The sequence below is a fragment of the Balaenoptera musculus genome, chromosome 14, assembly GCF_009873245.2.
Source record: "Balaenoptera musculus isolate JJ_BM4_2016_0621 chromosome 14, mBalMus1.pri.v3, whole genome shotgun sequence".
Taxonomy (NCBI): Eukaryota; Metazoa; Chordata; class Mammalia; order Artiodactyla; family Balaenopteridae; genus Balaenoptera; species Balaenoptera musculus.
Genome location: NC_045798.1, coordinates 64,128,029 through 64,149,522, shown reverse-complemented (window position 1 = coordinate 64,149,522; position 21,494 = coordinate 64,128,029). Strand labels below are relative to the sequence as shown.

Here is a 21,494-nt window from a genome sequence, read left to right as displayed (position 1 = left end):
TAGAATCAATCAATTAATGAAAAAAGCTACTTAGGCCTCCCTGGGGGGAAGAGGGCATGAAGACTCCCTCCCACTCCAAATGGTTCACCTGTCCCACGGTTGAGCCTTTGCTCCCAGCACTGTCCTCCCTTCTTCAAGGCACTTAGGTGGAAAACTCCAAAGCACAACGTGGAAAATTCTACCCTTCCCCCAGGCCAAGCTTCTCTCCCAGAGTCCTTGTCCTCAACACCGCATCCTACATCCGAGCCTTTGGTCTGGGTAGTGGCCCAACTTCAGCCTGACGTAAGGAAACACGGTGTTCAGGAGCCAGGCTACCTGGGTCTGAGGGCTGTCTCTGCCAATTGACTGAGGGGCCGTGGATGAGTTACTCCGATTCTTTGCGCTGTAGGATGGAGGGAGCACGGGTGGAGGAGAGGGTGACCAGGCGGCTGGCCAGGTGAGCAGGGGCAGCTCAGGGGGCTGGCGACCCTCATCCTATGTGGAAATAGGCTACTTCCCACAGGGTGACCAGATCTTATTGATATGTGGCAACAGGAAACGGCAACCCTCTGTCCACCCACCCCAAACCACGGGGGAGATTGAATTATTTTAGCATCAGTTCTTTCTATTTCAAGACTAACTTGCAAGTAATGGAGTGGGGGTGAGGCACCGAAAGAGTGCCACTTAAGGCAAATTTGCTGTAGATGGCAGCAGACCCTTGGATGGAGCAGGAAAGAAACCACCGTTTCCTCAGCCAGTCACAGACCAACCAAGAGGCCCTGCCTCTGTGAAAATCCTTTCCTGGGCTTGCCTTTTTATACCAAGCATTTTACGGAAACATGGGTAACCGGCCACCCAGGCTGTCTGCCAGACTCTCTGGAACAGCCACGAACCCCTTGCGCCTCCAGGTTCCTGCTTCTTGTGTTATAGCCACATCTCAGAGGCCCCATGTCCTGAAGAAACCACACAGCCTCAGTTGATTCCCAGTACCTCAGAAGGTGACCTTCTTTAGAAATGGAGTCACTGCTGATGTAATGAGTTAAGTTGAGGTCATTAGGGGGGGCCCTCATCCAATATGACAGATGGCCTTATAAAAAAAGGAAATTGGAGACAGATTCACACACGCGCGCGCACACACACACACACACACACACACACACACACACAGAATGTCATGTGAAGAGGAAGACAGAGATCAGGGGGATGCATTTACAAGGCAAGAAACATCAAAAATTGCCAGCAAACCACCAGAAGCTAGGACAGAGGCAGGGAACAGAAATTGTCTCACAGCCCTTAAAATGAACCAACTCTGTCGATACCTTGATCTTGGACTTCCAGCCTCCAGAACTGAGAAAGAATACATTTCTGTTGTTTAAGTCCTCCGTCTGTGGTACTTTGTCTCGGCAGTCGTAGCAAACCAACACAGGGACTAATCTTACCACTTTATGACGCTGAGGACCCCTAAGAAACAGCTCAAGGTCACACAGCTACTAAGAAAACTGGGCTGACATTTAGCTTCTCTGACGGTGTCACAGGCTGGTTTGACGCTTTATCTGAGAGTGTCAGTGATTTCATCAGGGGCTGGGAATAAAAACATATTGCAGTTTATTCTTCTATTAAGCGTGACAGGTTACATCTACTTTCTGGGTGGTCTGTTCCTGAGTTAGATCTAGATGGTGTTTGGGGAAAACAATACTTTCACTTATCACCCTTACGAGATCATCTAAAAGCCAGCTGAATGTCCTGGGACCCGTCATAAAGACTGCAGGCTTCAGACACATCGTCAGCTTGCTGGGTAATTATAACGAGTCTGGCGTGTTTGGCTGCTTTGTTTATGGCACCCATGGCATTTTGGCATAGGCTTGGCTTTCTGATCCAGGCGTCTTTGCTACTTTATATACTTGGGTGTGGATGATTCTCCCTCCTTTGGGAGCAACCCCGCTCTTCCCTGTGACTCTGCTAAGCGGGTTCCCACACTGTGCTGTCAGGCTGTTGGTTGGAGTTTGGGGGTTGAGCAATTGGGAGGGTGTAGAAGTGGGAAGCACGGTGGCCACCAATCAGGAGGTCTGTGGCTCGTCTCTGCATCCATAGCTGTGCGACCTTGGCTGAGCCATTTCCCCTCCTGGGCTTTAGTTTTCCCACCAGTAAATTGAGGAGATCGGATGGGAAGTTTAGCTCTTTCCACCTTGGGAGGAGCCCGGAGACCAGCAAAGTTGCCAAAAGATGCCAAGAGTGGGGCTGGCTTACCAGTTTTTTCGGGTGTTTTTCAACCTCCCGTCCAAAGTGATGGGTTTTTCTCCAGGCTGAGCCTGAGTGGGAGGCAAATGTCCGGCATCTGGCAGCTCAGCTTGGTCCTGTTGTTTTGCTCATGTTCATCAGGCCCTCTGACCAGCAGATATGTGTCTTAGGTAAAAAACACAGGAAACGTGAATTAATTCTTAATTTGTACAATTTAATTGTCAAGAACTCTTAAAACAGAAGCCTATTGGGCTGATACTTTTTAAAAGGTGTCTTTGATTTTGAAAATGTGGAGACCTACTGGGCCAGGGGGTCTCCAGATTGCCTCTTGCTCTAAATGCCAATGATCCCAGCCCTACCCTGAAGTGGTGCCCCCAGTCTCAGTGGTCCAAGTGGGTGGTAATCCCAGCATCTGCAACCCATCTCTGAGGTTGTCAGTGGCAGTGCCCCATAACTTCCCTCCCTCCCCTGGTCATGTCACATCTTCCCTCTTCAGAATATAATTCAAGGTCATTTGATGTAAGATGGTTTCCACTTCCAACTTGCTGGTAGCTGCCAAGACCATCCTTGGCAATTTTTGTGTACGTCTTCATGTTGTGAATGACTTTTGTGTGTGTCTTTGTGTTGGATGTGGTGTACCTTTCCTATAAGATGTGAAACTCCTCAAACTTCAAGACAGAGTTATCAGAGCCCATAACTCAATCTGGGGCCATGGATTCTTCCATCCCATGGCCAGGACCTCTGCCTTTGGCACGGTGGTGTCAGGTTCAATGAGGAAGGGTCTCTGAGAGTGAACCAGTGATGGCCAGCACAGCTGAAGAGGGGCAGAGTTGGAAAGCCCACCCAGGTCTGATGCCTCCCCAAGCAATGCTCTCTCCTCTATAGCAGTGCTTTGCCACTCCACAGTCCACTTAGCACGGGGGGCCCTGTAAGAGATGGACTCAGGGGGCAGGGCAGGTTTAAGGGGCCTAATAACAAGATGTAACCTTAGTAGGGAGAGAGAAGTGCTTTCCTAAGCTCAGAAGGTGTGCAGAGGAGCTGCAAGGTCAAGGCCAACTTCAGAGGCAGGTGGAAAGGTCAGCTCAAGGCCTGGATTTGGAATGACTTAGGTGGTTCACCTAAGGTGAATCTTGGAAGAAGATGGGTGGGGCATGGAGAATTGTAAAATCACAGAGATTGCTATTGTCTATCCATTTTCCTCTAATAACAGAATTCCCCCTTCCTTTTTTTAAGCTGGGCACTTGGCTGCCCAACATAAAAACTACATTTCCCTGTCTCCCTGGCTATGTGAATAAGTTCCAGCCAATGAGATGCAAGCCAAAGTGGAGAAGTGTTCTCAAAGAGAAGAGGTATTCCTTTTTCTTCTTTTTTTCTTCTTTTTGTTCCCTGGAGAGCAGAAGTGATGGCTGGTGTTGGAGCAGCAATCTTGGGCTTTGAAGTGACCATGTAAGCTGTACTAATGGGACCACAAGATAGGTGCCTCTTCACAGCACTGTGGGGTGTCATACCAGCCAGTCCTCCTACCTGTGGACTTTTGTGTGAGATAGAAATAGTTTCTACTTTGTTTAAGCCACGGTTCCTGTGGGGTTTCTGTCACCGAATCCCAAAATTACAAAGAAGACTACTTTTTTCGGCTTTTTGGTAATTCTTCTGCTTGCCTTTTGGTGCTGGTCTGTCTTGGAGAGCTTTCCAACCTTTGCTAAATTTTCCCTGTTTTAGCAAAGAGAGAACAGAACTCACTCAGGCTCAGGCCCTCGGCAGGCACCAGCATCTAAATGTAATCTATTGACGTTGTTTTGTTTCCATGGTATTTATTTTTAGGTTACCATTTAATTAAGGTAAAGGACACTGCTTTTCCATTTACAATAGTGACATGAGGTCACTTTCCTTTTTAAATAATTTACTTAAGCAAAAACAATTGAGTCGATTTAAAAGGTATTAAGTGACTAAGAGCACAGGTTATATCAGCCATGGCAGAAATCAAGGAGGTAGCTGGAGGATGACTAAATCTTGGAAGACAAGGGTATAGATTTTGCTGCTTCAGAAAGAATTATATAAACATTTCCTCCTCCAGTATTTTTTGGTTCTCAGTTTGGATGATTCAAAGTATTCTTGTAATGGGGTTTCCTAATTCCTCAAGACAATAATTTAGTAAACACTCCCACAGACCATGCATAGTAGTTAAACAGTCTGAGTGCTGAAGTCACACTCCCTGGGTTCAGTTCTTGGCTCCTGCAATTACCAGCTGTGTGACCTTGGGCAAATTACCGTTATTCTCTGTGTTCAACATCTCACCTGTAAAATGGAGTTGATGATGTTATTGGGAGGATTAAATGACACATTGTATGTAAAATACTGAGCTGAGTATCTGGCCTACATTAAGATGCAATAAATGGCTGCTGTTATTATTACTGTTATGTCTGACTTGAACACATCAAGAAATCAGTGTTGAAAGCTTTATATTAAGCCCTTGGGGGTTGAATAACTCTGTCCCGATGCTCAAGAAGATTTACATTTTAAAGGGAAGGTTTATCTCAGTTTTTCTATTAATGTCCTTTTTCTGTTCTAGGATCCAATTCAAGACACCACGTTGCCTTAATCTTCACATTTACTTTAGTTACCTCCAATCTGTGATAGCTCCCTACTCTTTCCTTGCCTTTCATATCCTTGACACTTTTTAGGAGTACTGGTCTGATATTTTGCAGAATATCCTGCAATTTGGACTAGTCTAATGCTTTCTCACAATTAAAGTGATCATCTTGGGGAGGAATACTACCGAGGTGACTTGTCCTCATTGCATCATATCAGAGGGTACGTGGTGTCAATGTGTCTCACTACTGGTGATGTTAACCTTGAGCAATTGGTTCGTGGGTGCCTGCCAGGTGTCTCCACTATACAGTTAGTATTTTTCTCTTTTTATACTCTATTTGTTAGATGAAGGTCTACATCCAGCCCACACTCACAGAGAGAAAGATTAAAGTCTCCTTCCTGGAGGGAGAATTGTCTGAGAATTTGTGAATATATTCCACCACAGGAATTAATAAATATTTGAGGAAGATATTTTGAAACTACTCTGTTTTGTCTTAGACCTTCACCCACAACTTTTAGCATTCATTGGTGAATCTTGCCTGCAACCATTGTTACTGTGATGTTCTCATGGTGGTTTTCTATTTCCTTCTTTTGTTCTACATTGATTAGTTGGAATTCTTATGAAGGAGGAGTTGTCTCATCCCCCATCCCATTTACTTATTTAGTCAACAATTAATTTATATCAGTATGGAACAATCAATATTTATTATATTATTTGGGATATAATTCAACACTAATGTATTAGGAGCCCTTTCACAGTGGCTTGTGTCCTTTGGTAAGCCCCCATAATTTTTTTTGAGCACTTCCTTACTTTGTGATACCACAAGATGCTCAAAATTCATCTTTTATTTCCTCTGCCCTAGCCCCCTTGGGATCAACCATTTCTCCAAGGACCCCTGTTCCTTTCATTAGAGAATGGTATTTAGAAACCAAGATCTGGGCACTAGGTGCACTCATTGCTATGGGAGTGTCATTGTTTCTAAATCCTCTCAGTGAATAGAGTTAGGAATATATGTATGTACACTAACTCATGTGAACCCATCTATTTCTATCTCTCTCTCTCTCTCTCTCTCTTTCTCATCATCACAATAAATGAGTTTCTACTGATCTCCAACACTAATCCAATGCAATGGGGGTTCATTCTAGCCTTCCTCTCTTGCTTATTTGTAACTTCTTTCTCCAATAGTGAAAAGCCTGACCCTCAGGATTAATATCAAAAGGGGATGACAAGAAAAAAAAATCAGTGAATGTAAAGGTACATCAATAGAAATTATCCAATCTGAAGAAAAAGAGAAAAAAAAGATTAAAAAAAAAATGAACAAAGCCTCTAGCACCTGTAGGACAATATCAAAAGTTCTCATATAAATATAATTGAAGTCTCAGAGGAAGAGGAAAGAAAGAATGGATCAGAAAAAATATTCGAAGAAATAATGACTGATATTTTTCTAAATTTAGTGAAAGACATAAATATGTATAGATTCAAGAAACCTAGAGTATAAAAAGTAAGATAAAGGCAAAGAAAATCACATCTAGGTTCATTATAGTCAAAACACTGTAAACTAGACATAAAGAGAATATTTGAAAGCAGCCAGAGAAAAACAGCACGTGACATACTGGACAACAATAATTTTAACATTCACCAAGTTCTTAAGAGAAAACATAGAGGCTAGAAAATAGTGGAACAACATCTTTAAAGGGTCAAGAGAAAGAGTTATCAGTTTAGAATTCTATATCCAGTAAATATATTCTTCAAAAAAGAAGGCAAAGTAAATATTCTTTTACATTGCCTGCAGAACTTCACTGGAAGAAAGGCAAAGCAATTTCTTCAGGCTGAAAGGAAGTTATACCAGAGGGAAATTTGAACCGCCTGGAAGGAATAAAGAACATTAGCAATGGTAAATATCTGGGTAATATATAAAACTATTTTTTTCCTCTCAATTTCTTTAAAATACATATGACTATTTAAAAAAGAAATTATAATATTTCTTATGGATATAGATATAATACACATGGCAATTACAGCATAAAGAATACTGTGAGTAGAGTAGTATTAGGGATAAATGGGACAATACAACTGTAAATTTTCTACATTTTATATGAAATGGTACAATATTAACTTCGTGAAAAATCAAGGGTGTGTAGTATAATCCCTAGTGTAACCTTTAAAAAATGATGCAAATAGTGCTAGTTAAAAGGCCAATATGTACATTAAAGAATTCTAAAATATATTTAAATAGTCTAAATTAGGAAGGAGAGGGGAACAGAGGAACAAAAAAACAAGAAACAGATAACAAATAATAAAATGGTAGACTTAAATCCAATCGTATCATTAATTTAAATGTTAACGAACTAAGCACTCATAATAGTAATTCTCATTAACATCATTATGACTTAGACTGCAGAAAAGTGGCGTCATTCTTTGATTTGACTCATCTTTCAGATTATCATTCAACCCTTGAGCATCCAGGGTTTGGCTTTGAATTATCTGCTGCTTTTGGAAAAACCTTCCTTGTCTCCCTAGCATGCAGGATGCCCTAAGGAGAGAATCTCTATGCTCTTTCTGTCTCCCCTGAGTTCCCAGGCCTGAGCTCACCTTGGATGCTTAGAGCACGGTCCTAACCACATGTGGGGCAGTGCAGAATCAGCCCCTGGGAGGGTATAGTGATTACTGAATCCATCCTGACAAATGCCTCAGTTTTCCTTAATAGAAATCTCTTATCTGAGATTAGTTTTTAAACAGATTTTAAATATATATATATTTAAATACTGTGCAGAAAGATTTACAGTGAAAAGTCAGCCTCCCTCCTATCCTGGATCCTTGAATCCATCAGCATGAAGTTTTTATGTGTTCAGCCTGAACCGCCTCTTGAGGTACTGTTGGAGGTTGTGGGTACCGACAGAGACACCAGCAGGAGGAGCAGTTGGATTTTACATTCTTCTCTGTTCAAGGAGATGTCTGCCTCATGTTCTTTTTTTAGCATTTGAAACCAACTTCCTGGAATCTATGTCCTCACCATGGGCAAGGAACAGTGTTCCAGAAAGCTTGTTTTTATGGAGGAAAATCCAGCTAAGCATGGTGTTCTGGTCCTGCCAGCTTTATAAAATACAGAATTTGAGGAAAATACAGATTAAGAGGAAAGTCCTTCATAACTGAGAGTTGAAGGGGTGGGGGAGGGGAAGTATACCTAGAAATAATCTCTGCTGGTTAAATTTAGGAATTTGGAAAACATAAAAGCCATCAGTAAAACCCTATTTGATATTCAAATGGCTTGGGATTGTTTCTCTTCATAGGACAGGAAGTAGAGTGGAAAAGTGAAAAGGTTGTGGGCTGTGGAATCTGATAGAATTTGTTTCATCCCCATTCTGCCACTAATAGCTTTGGCAAGTCCCTAAACCTCTCTAAGTTTCAGTTTTGCCAAATGATCCTGGTACATGGTAAATGTTCAATAAATACAGTTTTCCTACCCAGCCCTCCCCTCTCCCTGTGTTTTGGTGTTTTCTAGTTATCTAACACTGCATAACAAACCATCCCAAGGCTTAGTGGATTAAAATAACAAGACATTAATTTTGCTCAGTGTGAAAGCCTTTTCTGATATGGCTCCTGGTATTCTCTCCCCTGTGTAATCCTCTCCCCTTATGTGGCTGGTCCTAGTGACTTGCTTCTAATAAACAGAATATGGCAAGAGTGATGGGCGGTCGCTTGTGTGATTAGGTGGTAAGACGGTGATTTCCATCTTGCTCTATTTTCACTCGGTTGCCTTCTTGGCCTGAGTGAAGTAAGCCACCATGTGACGTGAGGCCCACATGACAAGGAACTGAAGGCGATAATTCAACGGGCTTTAAGGAACCGAGTCTTGCCAGCAACCCTGTGAATGAGGTTGGATGTAGAGACTCCCCAGTGGCACCTTGAGATGATTAAAGTCTCAGCCGACACCTTGATTACAGCTCTTGAAAGACTGACACAGAGAACCCAGCCAAGCCATGCCCAAATTCCTGATCTACAGACGGTGTGGGAAAATAAATGTTTCAAGCCACAAAGTTACGGGGTAATTTGTTACGCAGTAATAGATCACTAATACATCAGGAATCTGCAATTTGAGGCGGACTTCGTGGGGATAGCTCGTCAGCTGGTTGGGTGTGGAAGCTGGGAACTGAAATCAGGTGAAGGCTCCCTCCTCCCGCCCTCCCCCCTTCACTTGTGTAGCAATCCATGCTGGCTGTGGGCTGAGACCTCAGTTCGCTGTTGGCTGAAACATGAGTGTGGCCTCTCCCTGGGGCCTGGGCTTCCTCATAACAGGAGGCTGGGTTCCAAGGGAGAGAGAGAGAGAGAGATGGAAGCCTCCTCACCTCTTCTAACCCTAGCATCAGGAATCAAGCAGCATTACTTCCTCTGGATTCAGTTCATTAGAAGAAAGATTCTGAAGCTAAGCAATATTCAAAGGGAGGGGAATCAGACTCTATCTTTTGTCAGAGGATTGTCCAAGAATTTGGACGAGCATGTGGGATCAGAACTATTTCTGTATCCATTTTTGGAAAATGCAAACTTCCACCCTTGGGGAACTCATTCTTCCTGTTTTTGTCAGGTCTCCCCTCTGTCGTTATTTGCCTTACTCTAGTTGGTCCCCTTTAGAGGATAGTGTAGCTGGGTAAGAGATTTCAGAAAAGTCTGTTTCCTAAACTGTTCCACTTCCCAGGGAATCAACTTGGCCAGAGGCTCTATCTGCCTTAGGGAGCTCCCCCCGACTCCACTCCCTGCTTTTTTTTTTTTCCTTTGAAGACACAGTCTATGTGATGTGCAAAAATATACTTAGGTAACTCATAACTGTGACAAGGGGAAAACTGTGAAGTTCACTGGCTCAGTGGAAAGCCACTAGCTCGGTGACTTACAGGATCTCTGCATGAGCAAATCTGCAGAGGCAGCACTTCTGAGAATTTTCTGGATTCTTGAGGAGAGAGAAATGAAGTGGGGGGGAGCTAAGAGAGGGAGGAGAGAGAGAAAAAGAGAGGGAGAATATCAGAGATAAGAGACATAAATCCAGAAAGATGAGTGGGATAAAAATACGGAAAGAGGAAAAGAATGGAAAGCATGAAATGTAAGAAAGCAATGACCCAATCCTACCCAGGATAAGCAAGTGAGGATTAATGCTGTTTTTAAAAAACAGATTTAGTGAGATAATAATTTACATACCACACTATTCACTTGTTTTAGTTCAATGTTTTTTAGTATGTTCACAGTTGTGCAACTATCACCACAGTCAATTTGAGAATATTTTCATCATCCCGAAAAGAAATCTTGTACCCTTTAGCTGTCACCCTCCATCCTTCTCCACCCTCTCAGCTGTTGGCTGCCACTAATCTACTTTCTATTTCTATAGATTTGCCTGTTCTAGATACTTCATATAAATGAAATCATACAATATGTGGTCTTTTGTGACTGGCTTCTTTCACTTAGCATAATGATTTCACGATTCGTTCACATTGCAGCATGTATCAATCCTTCATTCCTTTTTATGGCTGAATAATGTTTCATTGTACTGATACACCACATTTTACTTAGCCATTCATCAGTTGATGGGCATTTGGGTTGTTTCTGTTTTTTGGCTATTATGAATATGCCGATATAAACCTTCATATACATTTTCTTATGCTTTCATTTCTCTTGGATCTATAACTAAGAGTAGAATGGCTGGGTCATATGGTAACTCTGTATTTAACATTTTGAGAAGCTGATAAATTGTTTTCCAGAGCGACTGCACCATTTTACATTCCCAACAGCAATGTATGAAGGTTCCAGCTTGTTCACATCTTTGACACACCCTCTGTCTTTTTGATTCTAACCATTCTTGAGGGTGTGAAGTGATACTTCATTTTGGTTTGTATTTGCATTTCCCTGATGGCTGATGATGTTGAGCATCTTTTCATGTGCTTATTCGCTGTTTATAAATCTTCTTTGAAGAAATGTCTATTCAGATCTTTGCTCACTTTTTTTTTTTTTCATGAGTGTTGACACCACATTTAGGAGAACACTTGGTTTTTAGACCTTTTTTTAAAATTTTTATTTATTTATTTATTTATTTTTGGCTGTGTTGGGTCTTCATTTCATGTGAGGGTTTTCTCTAGTTACGGCAAGTGGGGACCACTCTTCATCGCGGTGCGGGGGCCACTCTTCATCGCGGTGCGCGGGCCCCTCACTATCGCGGCCTCTCTTGTTGCGGAGCACAGGCTCCAGACGCGCAGGCTCAGCAGTTGTGGATCACGGGCCTAGTTGCTCCGCGGCATGTGGGATATTCCCAGACCAGGGCTCGAACCCATGTCCCCTGCATTGGCAGGCAGATTCTCAACCACTGCGCCACCAAGGAAGCCCCTTTGCTCACTTTTTATTTGGGTTATTTGTCTTGTCAAGTTGTAAGTGTTCTCTATATATTCGGGACACAAGTTTCTTATCAGATATACAACTTGCAGATATCTTCTCCTATCCTGTGAGTTGTTTTTTCCATTTTCTCAATGGTCTTGTTTGCATCACAAAGTTAGTAATTTTCATGAAGTCAATTTAATTGGTTTTTTCTTTTGTCACTTGTGCTTTAGGTGTCATATCTAAGAAGGTTTTGTTCAGCCCAAGGCCTCAAGGCCATGAAGATTTATTCCTATTTTTTTTTAAGAGTTTTATTGTTTTGCTCTTACATTGAAGTGTTTGATCCATTTTGAGTGAATTTTTGTGTATGTGTAAGGAAGGGATTTAACTTCATTCTTTTGCATAACATAATACATAACACTATTTTTTTTAAATGATAAAACTTATAAATCCACTTTTTATATACTGCTTTCCTGGACCAAGCAAGAGAAAGTGGTATTCGCTTGCCCCTAAGTTCAACCTTATTTTAAACATGAGATTTCTATGACCACTGCTACGTCTTTACTCTCTACTTGTGTGTAATGTGAATATGGGTACATTTCTAAGATAAATAATTGTGGAGAAGGGTCTTAGTTGTTCCATTTGTTTTTTAAAAAGGATTGCACTAGGATAGTGATTCTCAACCCCGGCTGCTCATCAGAAATTAGAATCATCTAGGAGCTTTTGAAAGTCCCCATGACAGAGTCCTGTGCTCAGATATCCTGATTTACCACCGGTCTGGGATAGGGTTTGAGCACAGGTGTTTTTCCGAGTGTCTCAGGTGATTCAGTTGTGCATCTGGGATCATAAACCCTGCCCTAGATGAACTCTTTGGGGTTCTTCAGGACTATTATTCTGTGGGTCTCTGGTGGTTCTGAATAGCAGAAACCTGACAGAATATGGTTCTCTTAACCCAGGTGAGTCCTGTTGCCAGCTACCCACATTGGGGAGCACTCCATGAGTAGTTGGTGTCTCTCTGGGGTTTGACAGGGCAGATATCTGTCCATCTCTTCCAAGAGCAGGTGGTAGTGTTTCTACCTGGTCCCTAATGCCTATAATACCTTGAGGGTACCTCTGAAACAGTGCAGACTGATGACCACTGTTTATGGGACTGCTGCTTCAGCCAGCGTCACATTTGCTGTTCCTTCTGCCTGAAAGCTCTGTCCTTCCCCTTTTCTCCACCTGCTTCCTCCTACTCTCCCCCTCTGATCTCAGCTTAAACATCACTTCCTCAAAGATGCCTTTTTTCCTCCCCTTTCCTTTGGATCACCTTTATATATTCCCAGAATACCATATTCCTTGGCCTCTGTGTCCCAACTGTGATTAATTATGGATATAAGTATTTTCTGGAATGTCTTTCTCACTATGTTGTAAGACAGGGTCCATGTCTGTGGACAGTGGCCTTTGGTACACCCAGAGCCCAGAACAGTGTCTGCCACATAGCTCTCACCCAGTAAACAGCTGCAGAATAAACAAATGATCCTGGGATGTCAAGAAAAATCTTAACTCTGTTCAGCTTCCTCTTTATAAGAAGACAGAGCTGTGTACAATTCATTTGGAAAGGGTTTCTGTCAAGAAGACTTAACATGGCCACCATTCAGATGTTTCGTGAGAATCTTTGCTTATCTTGGGAATGGATTCATCAAGAACTCCTCATTCCCTGGCTGTGCAAGGACGAGGCAGCATCATGCCGTGACTTTGGGAAAATGACAGTCGCTCCCATGTAAGTTTATTATATGAATTGCCGTTTATGAGTTTGACATGCATCCTCTCAATCCACTGGATATTCTGATTGATGAATGCCCTTGCCAAGTGCTCTATGATTCCTTGAATTTAATCATGAATTCAGTAGGCAGGGCACCATCCGACTTGTACCTTCATTGTCTCTGAAAAATGAGAGGTTGGACTAGGTCTCCAAGGGCCCACACTGGACGCCAGTCACTTTGCTGTCTGCTCCAAATTACTTCTCAACGCCATCCACGAAGTTGTGTTAGGACTTATTGTCTCATCCCAATCTCAGCTACTGATAGGCCCGGTGGTGAGCACTTTGACTCAGGTTGGACCCAACGGTTCCTCCCCTCAGCTGATAAACTGAGGAGTGTGGGAACCTGAGAGGGAGTTGGGAACAAAGATCTAACCCTAAGAAGCTCTTTGCCAGAACAAATGAGGCATGACGTTTCCCTTTGCCCTGCTGTGTGTCTTGTGCTGCGAACGGTGCCTCGAGTGGTGTCTGGCACGTGGTGGATGCACATGAGAAACTTACAGCGTGAATGCGAGATGCGTTTGCTCCCATCTCCTCCAGTGTAGTGGTGCCAAACACATGCGTTTGTGAGGGGTATTGGTGGCTGGGGGAGGGGGTAGAATGGAAGATGTGGACAGAAATAAAGTCAAGGTTCTATGGTGGGAAGATGCCCATGGGTGGCTGGTGACGTGGAAAATGTTCTATGTCCTGTCCTGTTGCTTCCAGGCGCCCTCAGCCCCTCACTCGTGGACCTCGTGTATTCTGGCCTCTGTGCCATCATTCTGTAGTCTCACTCACCATCCTCTAAGGATCTTATTTCCTCAAGTCCCGCTCCCACTGGGATGGCTCACTGACACCCCAACTGGAAGGGATCCTTCCCTCAGCACGGCTCACACTGCATTTCTTTACTAGCATCTGGCTTCCCTGCTCAGCTGGGAGCTTTTGAAGGACAGGACAGGGTCCCTGACACACAGCAGCACTGAGGGCCTGCTTGCTCATGAGCTGACTCCTGGGCCAGGTTACCTGCCATAGAAGGTGCCAAGGAGAAGGAAGGGAGGTGACTGGGACCTCTGTTTCTACTGGTCTTCCTTCACTTGTGTCATCTACCACCCTCCCAGGGTTTAATTTTTGTTTTGCTTTTTCCCTTCTCCTAGACTCTTAGTCGGTTTACAGTTTCTTTAGGGATAAACCAGCCAACCTGGGGTGGTGGTGTGTCTCCGAGGACTTGATGCATTTAGGGACTGTTCTCTTAGTGAGCCACCTCCCTGCGACCTCAGGATACCAGAAAGGGGGAGTCTCTCCCATGTCCTAAGCTCTGCCTTGTCTCCTCCCTCCCTCTCCAATCACCAGCCCCCCTGCCCCGCATCTCTGTGCCCTAATATGCAGGTGATAATGAGACCATGATTTCTCTTGGGAAAAGGAGCGTCAGTTATTGATTAAAGAAAAAAAAAATTTCGTGCCTGGGGCTCATGGACAACCAATTAATCCATAATTCCTCAAACCACAAAGTCCCTCCTCATTTTTATAAGCCCCTCCTTTCAAATAGGCTAAGCTTTGGTGACTTTCTTTTCAGGCTCCATTGGTGGAGCAGTTTACCCAGGTCTCACCAGGATAAACATGGGCATGGGTCTGGTCACAGGGAGAGGGGGCAGTGGGACACATTTATCACCTAGATCATGAGGGAGGTGGCCGAGATTGGGGCAGGAATCCTAGGCTGAGTTACAAGAAGTTCTACTAGATCCATGGATGTGTTCAGGGTGGGGTGTGGTCCAAGGGTGTTCTGAAGCTGTATGACAATACTGAGTATATGTGCTGGGGCATTTTCCTGGGGATTGGTCAGTGGTTTTCATCAGTTTCTTTAAGAGGTCTGTGGCCCCTAAGAAGTTAAGAAGCCTGGCCTGGATACTCTCTCTTGAGATCCCTTCTGCTTTAGGCTTCTGCACTTTTGAAATAAGAAGCAGTCTCAGGAGCCCCAGGAGGGGAGATAAAGGCGGCGGCTGATTTCCTGGGGCCACCTGGTGGTGCTGGGGTGCATAGCATCCTTTGGGCAATAGGAAAAAGCCTGGGCGGGCTTCCTGCTGGACAAGTCCTAGGAAAGGGTCCAGAAGGAGGTTTTGGAATCTGGGTGCAGCTGCCTTCTCCCTCAAAGGAGTGAGAACAGTGCTGGCCCAAAGCTGGAAGGGAAGGGCTGGGTGGCCGGATCACCTCCTCTCCACCCACTCTGCACTCAGCTTCCTCTGAGCCCCCTTGGGAGACATCTTGGGAGTCCAGAGTCGGGAACCAAGTGAGCCTGGGACTGGTCTGGGTGGAGGGTATGCCAAGAGTGGCCCTGGGTGGGAAGGGAGGAGCTTCCGGCTTAAGTGGGGATAGAAGGGCTGAGGAACCCTGGCCAGGCTTGAGAATAAAGGCTGAGCTTTGCATCTTTCCGAGGACTTCACTTGAACCAACTCTTTCACTCCACTCTATCCTGAGAGGCAGGCACTGTTTATATCCACTCCACAGGCGAGGAAACTGAGGCCCAGAGGGTGACATGATTTGCCACAGACCACACAGACAGCTGTGGAGCTAGTCTCCCCACTGGAGACGAGCACCTCTGCTTTCCCAGCCTCCCTGTGGCCCAGCTCAGCAGCCCAGCCGTCCTTCCTCAGCCTGGAAGCCGGCTGCTTTAGGACAATCCGAAGCAGGGTATAATCCTCTGTGTGGTAGGACAACCCTACAACACAGTATAAAACAACAGGGTTTATCACCCCAGGTTGAATATACAGCAGGAGCCAGGAAAGGCTTCATCCTTCTGTGGCAGATCCATGAAATGTCACTGAAGCTAAGTCAGGTTAAAGCTGGGAGGAAGGCATCACAGAACCCTCTGCCTCCTCAACTTAGAGATCACTTCCTTTGGCCGGGGTCCCTGATCTCCACTGAGTCCAGAAACCGTCTTCCATCTTCTCTTCTCATGCACAGAGCTCACATCTTCATTGCATTGGACATTCTCTATTGCACTTGCCCATTTGCTTGTCTGCAGCCCTTTCAGGCTCTCAGCATCTGAGGGTGGGACGGTGTTGGTCCCGTGATACTGTGATACCATGTTGGTATCCCTAGCCAGTAGTCCATGGTCTGGCACACGGGAGGTGTTACCAAAAAAATGTATTAAATGAGGAAGTGACTCAGTCATATAGTATCACATAGGATTGTGGGGAAGTTTCTTACCTGGACAGAAATTCTGAGATGACCACAGTGGAGATGACATCTGTCAGGGTCACTGAAATGGCAAAAAGGAGCAAGGTCTTGGTCTTGCCTTAAGTCCCTGGCATGAGTAGGTCTCCTGGCTGCAATGGTCATTAGCAGTTCTGTGCCTTTGTCAGGCTGCGTCAGTGGAGACTTGACCTTGTAGGATGCTACAAGTTGGTGTTAGTGAAGTTCATGGCAATCCCAGGGGAAGGCCTCTCTTCTCATGGTGCCATTGCTGTACCTTTTCTTTGGGTCAAGAAAACAGTAAGCTATCAGGTTTTCAGTACATTTTATTTTATTATTCTTCTTTTTAATATGGAACGCTTCACGAATTTGTGTGTCATCCTTGCCCAGGGGCCATGCTAATCTTCTCTGTATCGTTCCAATTTTAGTATATGTGCTGCTGAAGCAAGCACAGTAAATTTTAAATAGTTATTGGATTTTAAATTCATTTGAAAGAATACACATATGAACATATAAAAGATATAAAAAAATAAAATGAATATATATCTACTGTGCATTAAGGTTAAGAAATTGTTTTTACATATTGCACTTATTATTTTATTCAAAATATTATCAAATTTCCATTGTAATAACTTTGAAACTTCCTGTGCATTCCTTCCAAATTCCTTTCCCATCTCCAGGGAAAATTTTAGGTTTATAGTTTCCTTTTTTCCTTTATAATTTATCACATATGTATGTATCAGAAATAATATATTATTTAGTTTTGAATGTTTTTGAAATTTATTTAAGTGGAATCATATTGCACACATTCTTTTATGACTTGATTTTTTTTTTTTTACTCAACATTTTTGTAGCTTTTGTCCGTGTTGGTAAATGCAGCTGTGGTATACTCATGTGCACTGTTGGATGATATTCCATTTTATGACCAAATCACAATATATTCATCCATTCTCCTTTCTTCTGAATAATAGTTTGATGGTATATATATTTATATATTTTTCACCCTTTTACTTTCAGCCTTTGTCTTTATGTTTTAGGAATGTCTCTTGTAGATAGCTTATAGCTAGATTATTTAAAAATTCAGTTATATGAACATTTTTAACTGGTAAGTTAATTAATTAATCCAGTTATGTTTGTTCTGATTACTGATAAATGTAGATTTATTTATATTATCTTATTTTGCATTTTCAATTCCCCAATTTTCTTCATTTCTTTTTTCGTCTTTCTTGTTTTCTTGTGTACTGAGGACTCCCCTGCCCCCCACCAATATTTTGGAGTTACAAATCTTAGTTCTAGCATTCTAGTGGTTGCCCTAGAAACCTTGATAAGTGTACTTAATCTAATAAAATTAAAAGCTAATCGGTATCTTTACTCTCCTGTTCAAGGCCCATAGATTTAACCCCAATCACTTCCTGTCTGACTTACTGTGGCAGACACATCCCAGTGATCCGTATTCTTGTATAATCCTCTCTTCTAGAGTATGAGTGGGACCTGTGACTTGCTTCTAATCCAAAGAATATGGCAAAGATGATGGCATGTCACTTCCATGAGTATGTTTCTTTATATAGGACTCTGTCCTAGTAGACTGAAGAGAAAGAACTTCCTGCCAGTCTTGAAGAAGCAAAAAATCATGTGTGTTCACATCTACAGATAGGGCCATGTGGCAGGGAATGGTGGGAAACCTCTAAATACTGAGAGACAGCAGGAAAATGGGGACCTCAGTTCTACAGCTTTGAGGAGGTGAATTCTGTTGACAACCCGAAGGAGCCCAGAGGCCCATTTTTCCCTGTCGAGCATATGATGAGACTGCCTCCTCTGACACCTGGACTGCAGTCTCGTGAGACCCTGATCATAGGACCCAGTTACGTGCCTGGACTCCTGACCCCTGGAAATTGTGAAATAATGAATGGGTGCTAAGTTGCTATGTTTGTGGTAATTTGTTATACTATACAGCAATGGAAAACAAATACATATGTATAATAATTTTTCCAATGTTTTACTTAAATTTGCTGGTAAAGCCTCTTGAACCTGTTATTTCCTTTGTGTAAAAATTCTAAATTGTAGATTGAGTTATTACAATAGTCATAGGACTACTCAGATTTCTTATTTCTTCCTGAGTCAATTTTAGTAGTTGTATGCTGCTAGGAATTTATTTCCTGTAAACTTTAAAATATATTGGCACAAAGTTTTTCAGTACATTCTTTTGACCTTTTTCATATGGGTAGGATCTGTAGTGATGTATTCATTCCTTATATTGGTTATTTGTTCCTTCTCTCTTTTTTCTTAATTAGTCTCACCCAAGGGTTATCAGTTTAATTTTTCTTTCTAAAGAACCAATTTTTAGCTGTATCATCTATACTGTATATGATTTTTATTAAATTAATTTCTGCTCTTTTATTATTAAACTCTAATTCTTGTTTTTGGATTTTCTTTGTTATTTCTTTTTTAAATTTTTAAGATGGGTTTTTCTTTAGCTTTTCTTTTTTTGGTGATAATATATGCATTTAAGCCTATTAAATTTCCCTCTGGTGTTTTAGCAGCATCCACCAAGTTCTGGTGTTAAGCATTTTATTATTACTCAGTTAAAAATATTACCAAGTTTCCACTGTAATTATTTTCTTTGACTCATGGGTGTTTTAGAAATGTATTTCTTTAATTTCCATGCACATGGGGACTTTTCAGTTATATTTTTATTATTAATTCCTAGCTTAAGTTAATTGTGGTTAGAAACATACTCAGCATAATTTGGTTTTCTTTTTAAAATTGAGTTGTAATTTGCATACAATAGATTGATGAGTTTGGGCAAAAGTACACTCCCATATGACTGGTAATGCAATTAAGATATAGAGCATTTCCATCACCTCAATGAAATCTTCATGCTCCTTTCCAATCAATCCACCTCCATCCCGCTCCCCCTCTGCTCAAGGCCACTACTGTTTCAATATCTATCACCAGCATCTAATTTTGTCTGTTCTATAATTTTATATGAATGATGTCACATAGTACACATTCTTCTGCATCTGGCTTTTTTCACACAACCTAACAGTTCTGAGATTCATCCATGCTATTATGTGTTTCTTCTGTTTGTATTGCTGAGTAATATGTCACTGTATACCACAGTTTTTCTATCCCTTTTCCTTTGATGGACATTTAGATTATTTCCAGTTTTTGGCTATTATGAATAGCAAAATGAAAATTCTTGTACAGGTCTTTTTGTAGATACATGTTTCTATTTCTCTTGGATATATAACCATGAATGGAGTCCCTTGTTCATAGTATAGGTGTATACTTAGCTTTATAAGAAACTGCTAAACTGTTTTCCAAAGTAGTTGCATCACTTTACAGGCTCACTAGATAGGTTAAAGAATTCCAGTGGCTACATGTTTTGTCCCATGTCAGTCTATTTAATTTTAGTTGTTCTGGAGTGTCTGTACCATTTTACATCTCCACCAGCAAGGTATGAGGGATCCAGTATCTCTGCTGTCACTGTTACGTTAGCCATCCTGTTAGGCATGTGATGATAACTTATTGAGGTTTTAATTTTCATTTCCCTAACAGTTAATGATGTTGAACATCCTTTCATGTGCTTATTTGCCACCCATATGACCTCTTCAGTGAAATTTCATTTTTTTGCCAATTTCTAACTGGATTTTTAAAAAATGTTGAGGTGTAATTGACATACATTATATTAGTTTCAGGTTTACCATATAATGATTTGATATTTGTATATATTATGAAATGATCACCCAGATAAATCTAGTTAATGTCCATCACCGTACATGGTTACATAATTTTTTCCCCTTGTGATGAGAAAGTTTAAGATCTACTTTCTTAGTGACTTTCAAATATGCAATACAATATTATTAACTATGGTTGCCATGCTGTACATTACATCCCCATGGCTTACTTATTTTATAACTGGAAGTTTGTATCTTTTGACTCCCTTCACCCATTTTTCGCACCCTAATGTTGAGTTTTGAGAGTTTTTGTACACCTTTTGTTAGATATGTGGTTTGCATATATTTTCTCCCAGACTGACACATGTCTTTTCAGCCTCTTAACTGAGTCTTTCACATAGGAAAGGTTTTAATTTTGATGAAGTCCAATTTATCAACTTTTTTCTTTTACGAAACATGCTTTGATGTCATGTCTAAGAACTCTTCTCCTAGTCCTAGGTCCTGAAGATCTTCTCCTATGTTTTCCTATAAGAGTTTTATATTTTACATCTAAGTCCACAATGTATTTTTTTTAATTAATTAATTAATTTATTTATGGCTGCGTTGCGTATTTGTTGCTGCGCGTGGACTTTCTCTAGTTGCGGTGTGCGGAGGCTACTCTTCGCTGCGGTGCGCAGGCTTCTCATTGCGGTGGCTTCTCTTGTTGCGGAGCACGGGCTCCAGGTGTGCAGGCTTCAGTAGTTGTGGTGTGCGGGCTCAGTAGTTGTGGCTTGTGGGCTCTAGAGAGCAGGCTCAGCAGTTGTGGTGCACAGGCTTAGTTGCTTTGTGGCCACAATCCATTTAAAATTAATTTTTATATGAAGTATGAGGTTTAGTTTGAGGCTCTTTTTGTTTGTTTGTGTGTGGCCTATGGCTGTCCAATTGCTCAAGCACCATTTGTTAAAAAGACCATCCTTCCTCCATTTGATTTGGCACATTTGTTAAAAATCAGTTGGGCATATTTGCGTGGGTCAATTCCTGGGTTCTCTATTGTGTTCCATTGATCCGTGTGTCTATCCCTCCACAAATAGCACACTTTCTTGATTACTGTAGAAATACAGTAAACCTTATTTTGGCTAGAGTAATTACTCCCATTTTATTCTTCTTTTTAAAAATTGATTTAGCAATTCTAGGTCCTTTGCCTTTCCATTTAAATTTTAGAATGTATGAAATAAAAACATAATATTTCACTTTAATTCTTGAAGGATACCTTCTGCTGGGTATAGAATTCTAGGCTGGCAGCTGTTTCTTTCAACACTTAGAAGATATCTTCCCATAGTCTTCTGGCTGCCATCTTTCTATCAAGAGGTCCTTCAAAGATAATCTTCCTCTTCTTTCTGGCTCCTTTTAAAGATTTTATCCTCGTTTTTGTTTTTCACCAGTTTTACTACATAGCTTTAATCTTTCATTGGCTTTTGAAAAATCTCAATCATTTGAGATTTCAAATATTGCTTCTGCTTCATCCTCTTTTTTCTGGGATTCCACTTGCATGTGTGATTGACATTCTCATTGTATCTCTTATTTCTCTTACACTCTTATGTGTATTCCATCCTTTTTGTCTCTCCATGAGTCATTCTGATTAATTTTTCTGATGTTTGTTTCTTTTTACTAATTCTTTTTTCACCTTTATCTTTATCAGCTGTTAAAGCCA

At 41.8% G+C, this 21,494-nt stretch overlaps 1 non-coding gene across 1 annotated transcript; it reads right to left on the bottom strand.

Moving 5' to 3' along the window:
- Positions 1-16,472: 16,472 nt before the first annotated feature.
- On the bottom strand, positions 16,473-16,579 carry LOC118880428. Its single transcript, XR_005016299.1, has one exon. It is a non-coding gene; the product is annotated as a U6 spliceosomal RNA (small nuclear RNA).
- Between the last annotated feature and the right edge of the window lie 4,915 nt (positions 16,580-21,494).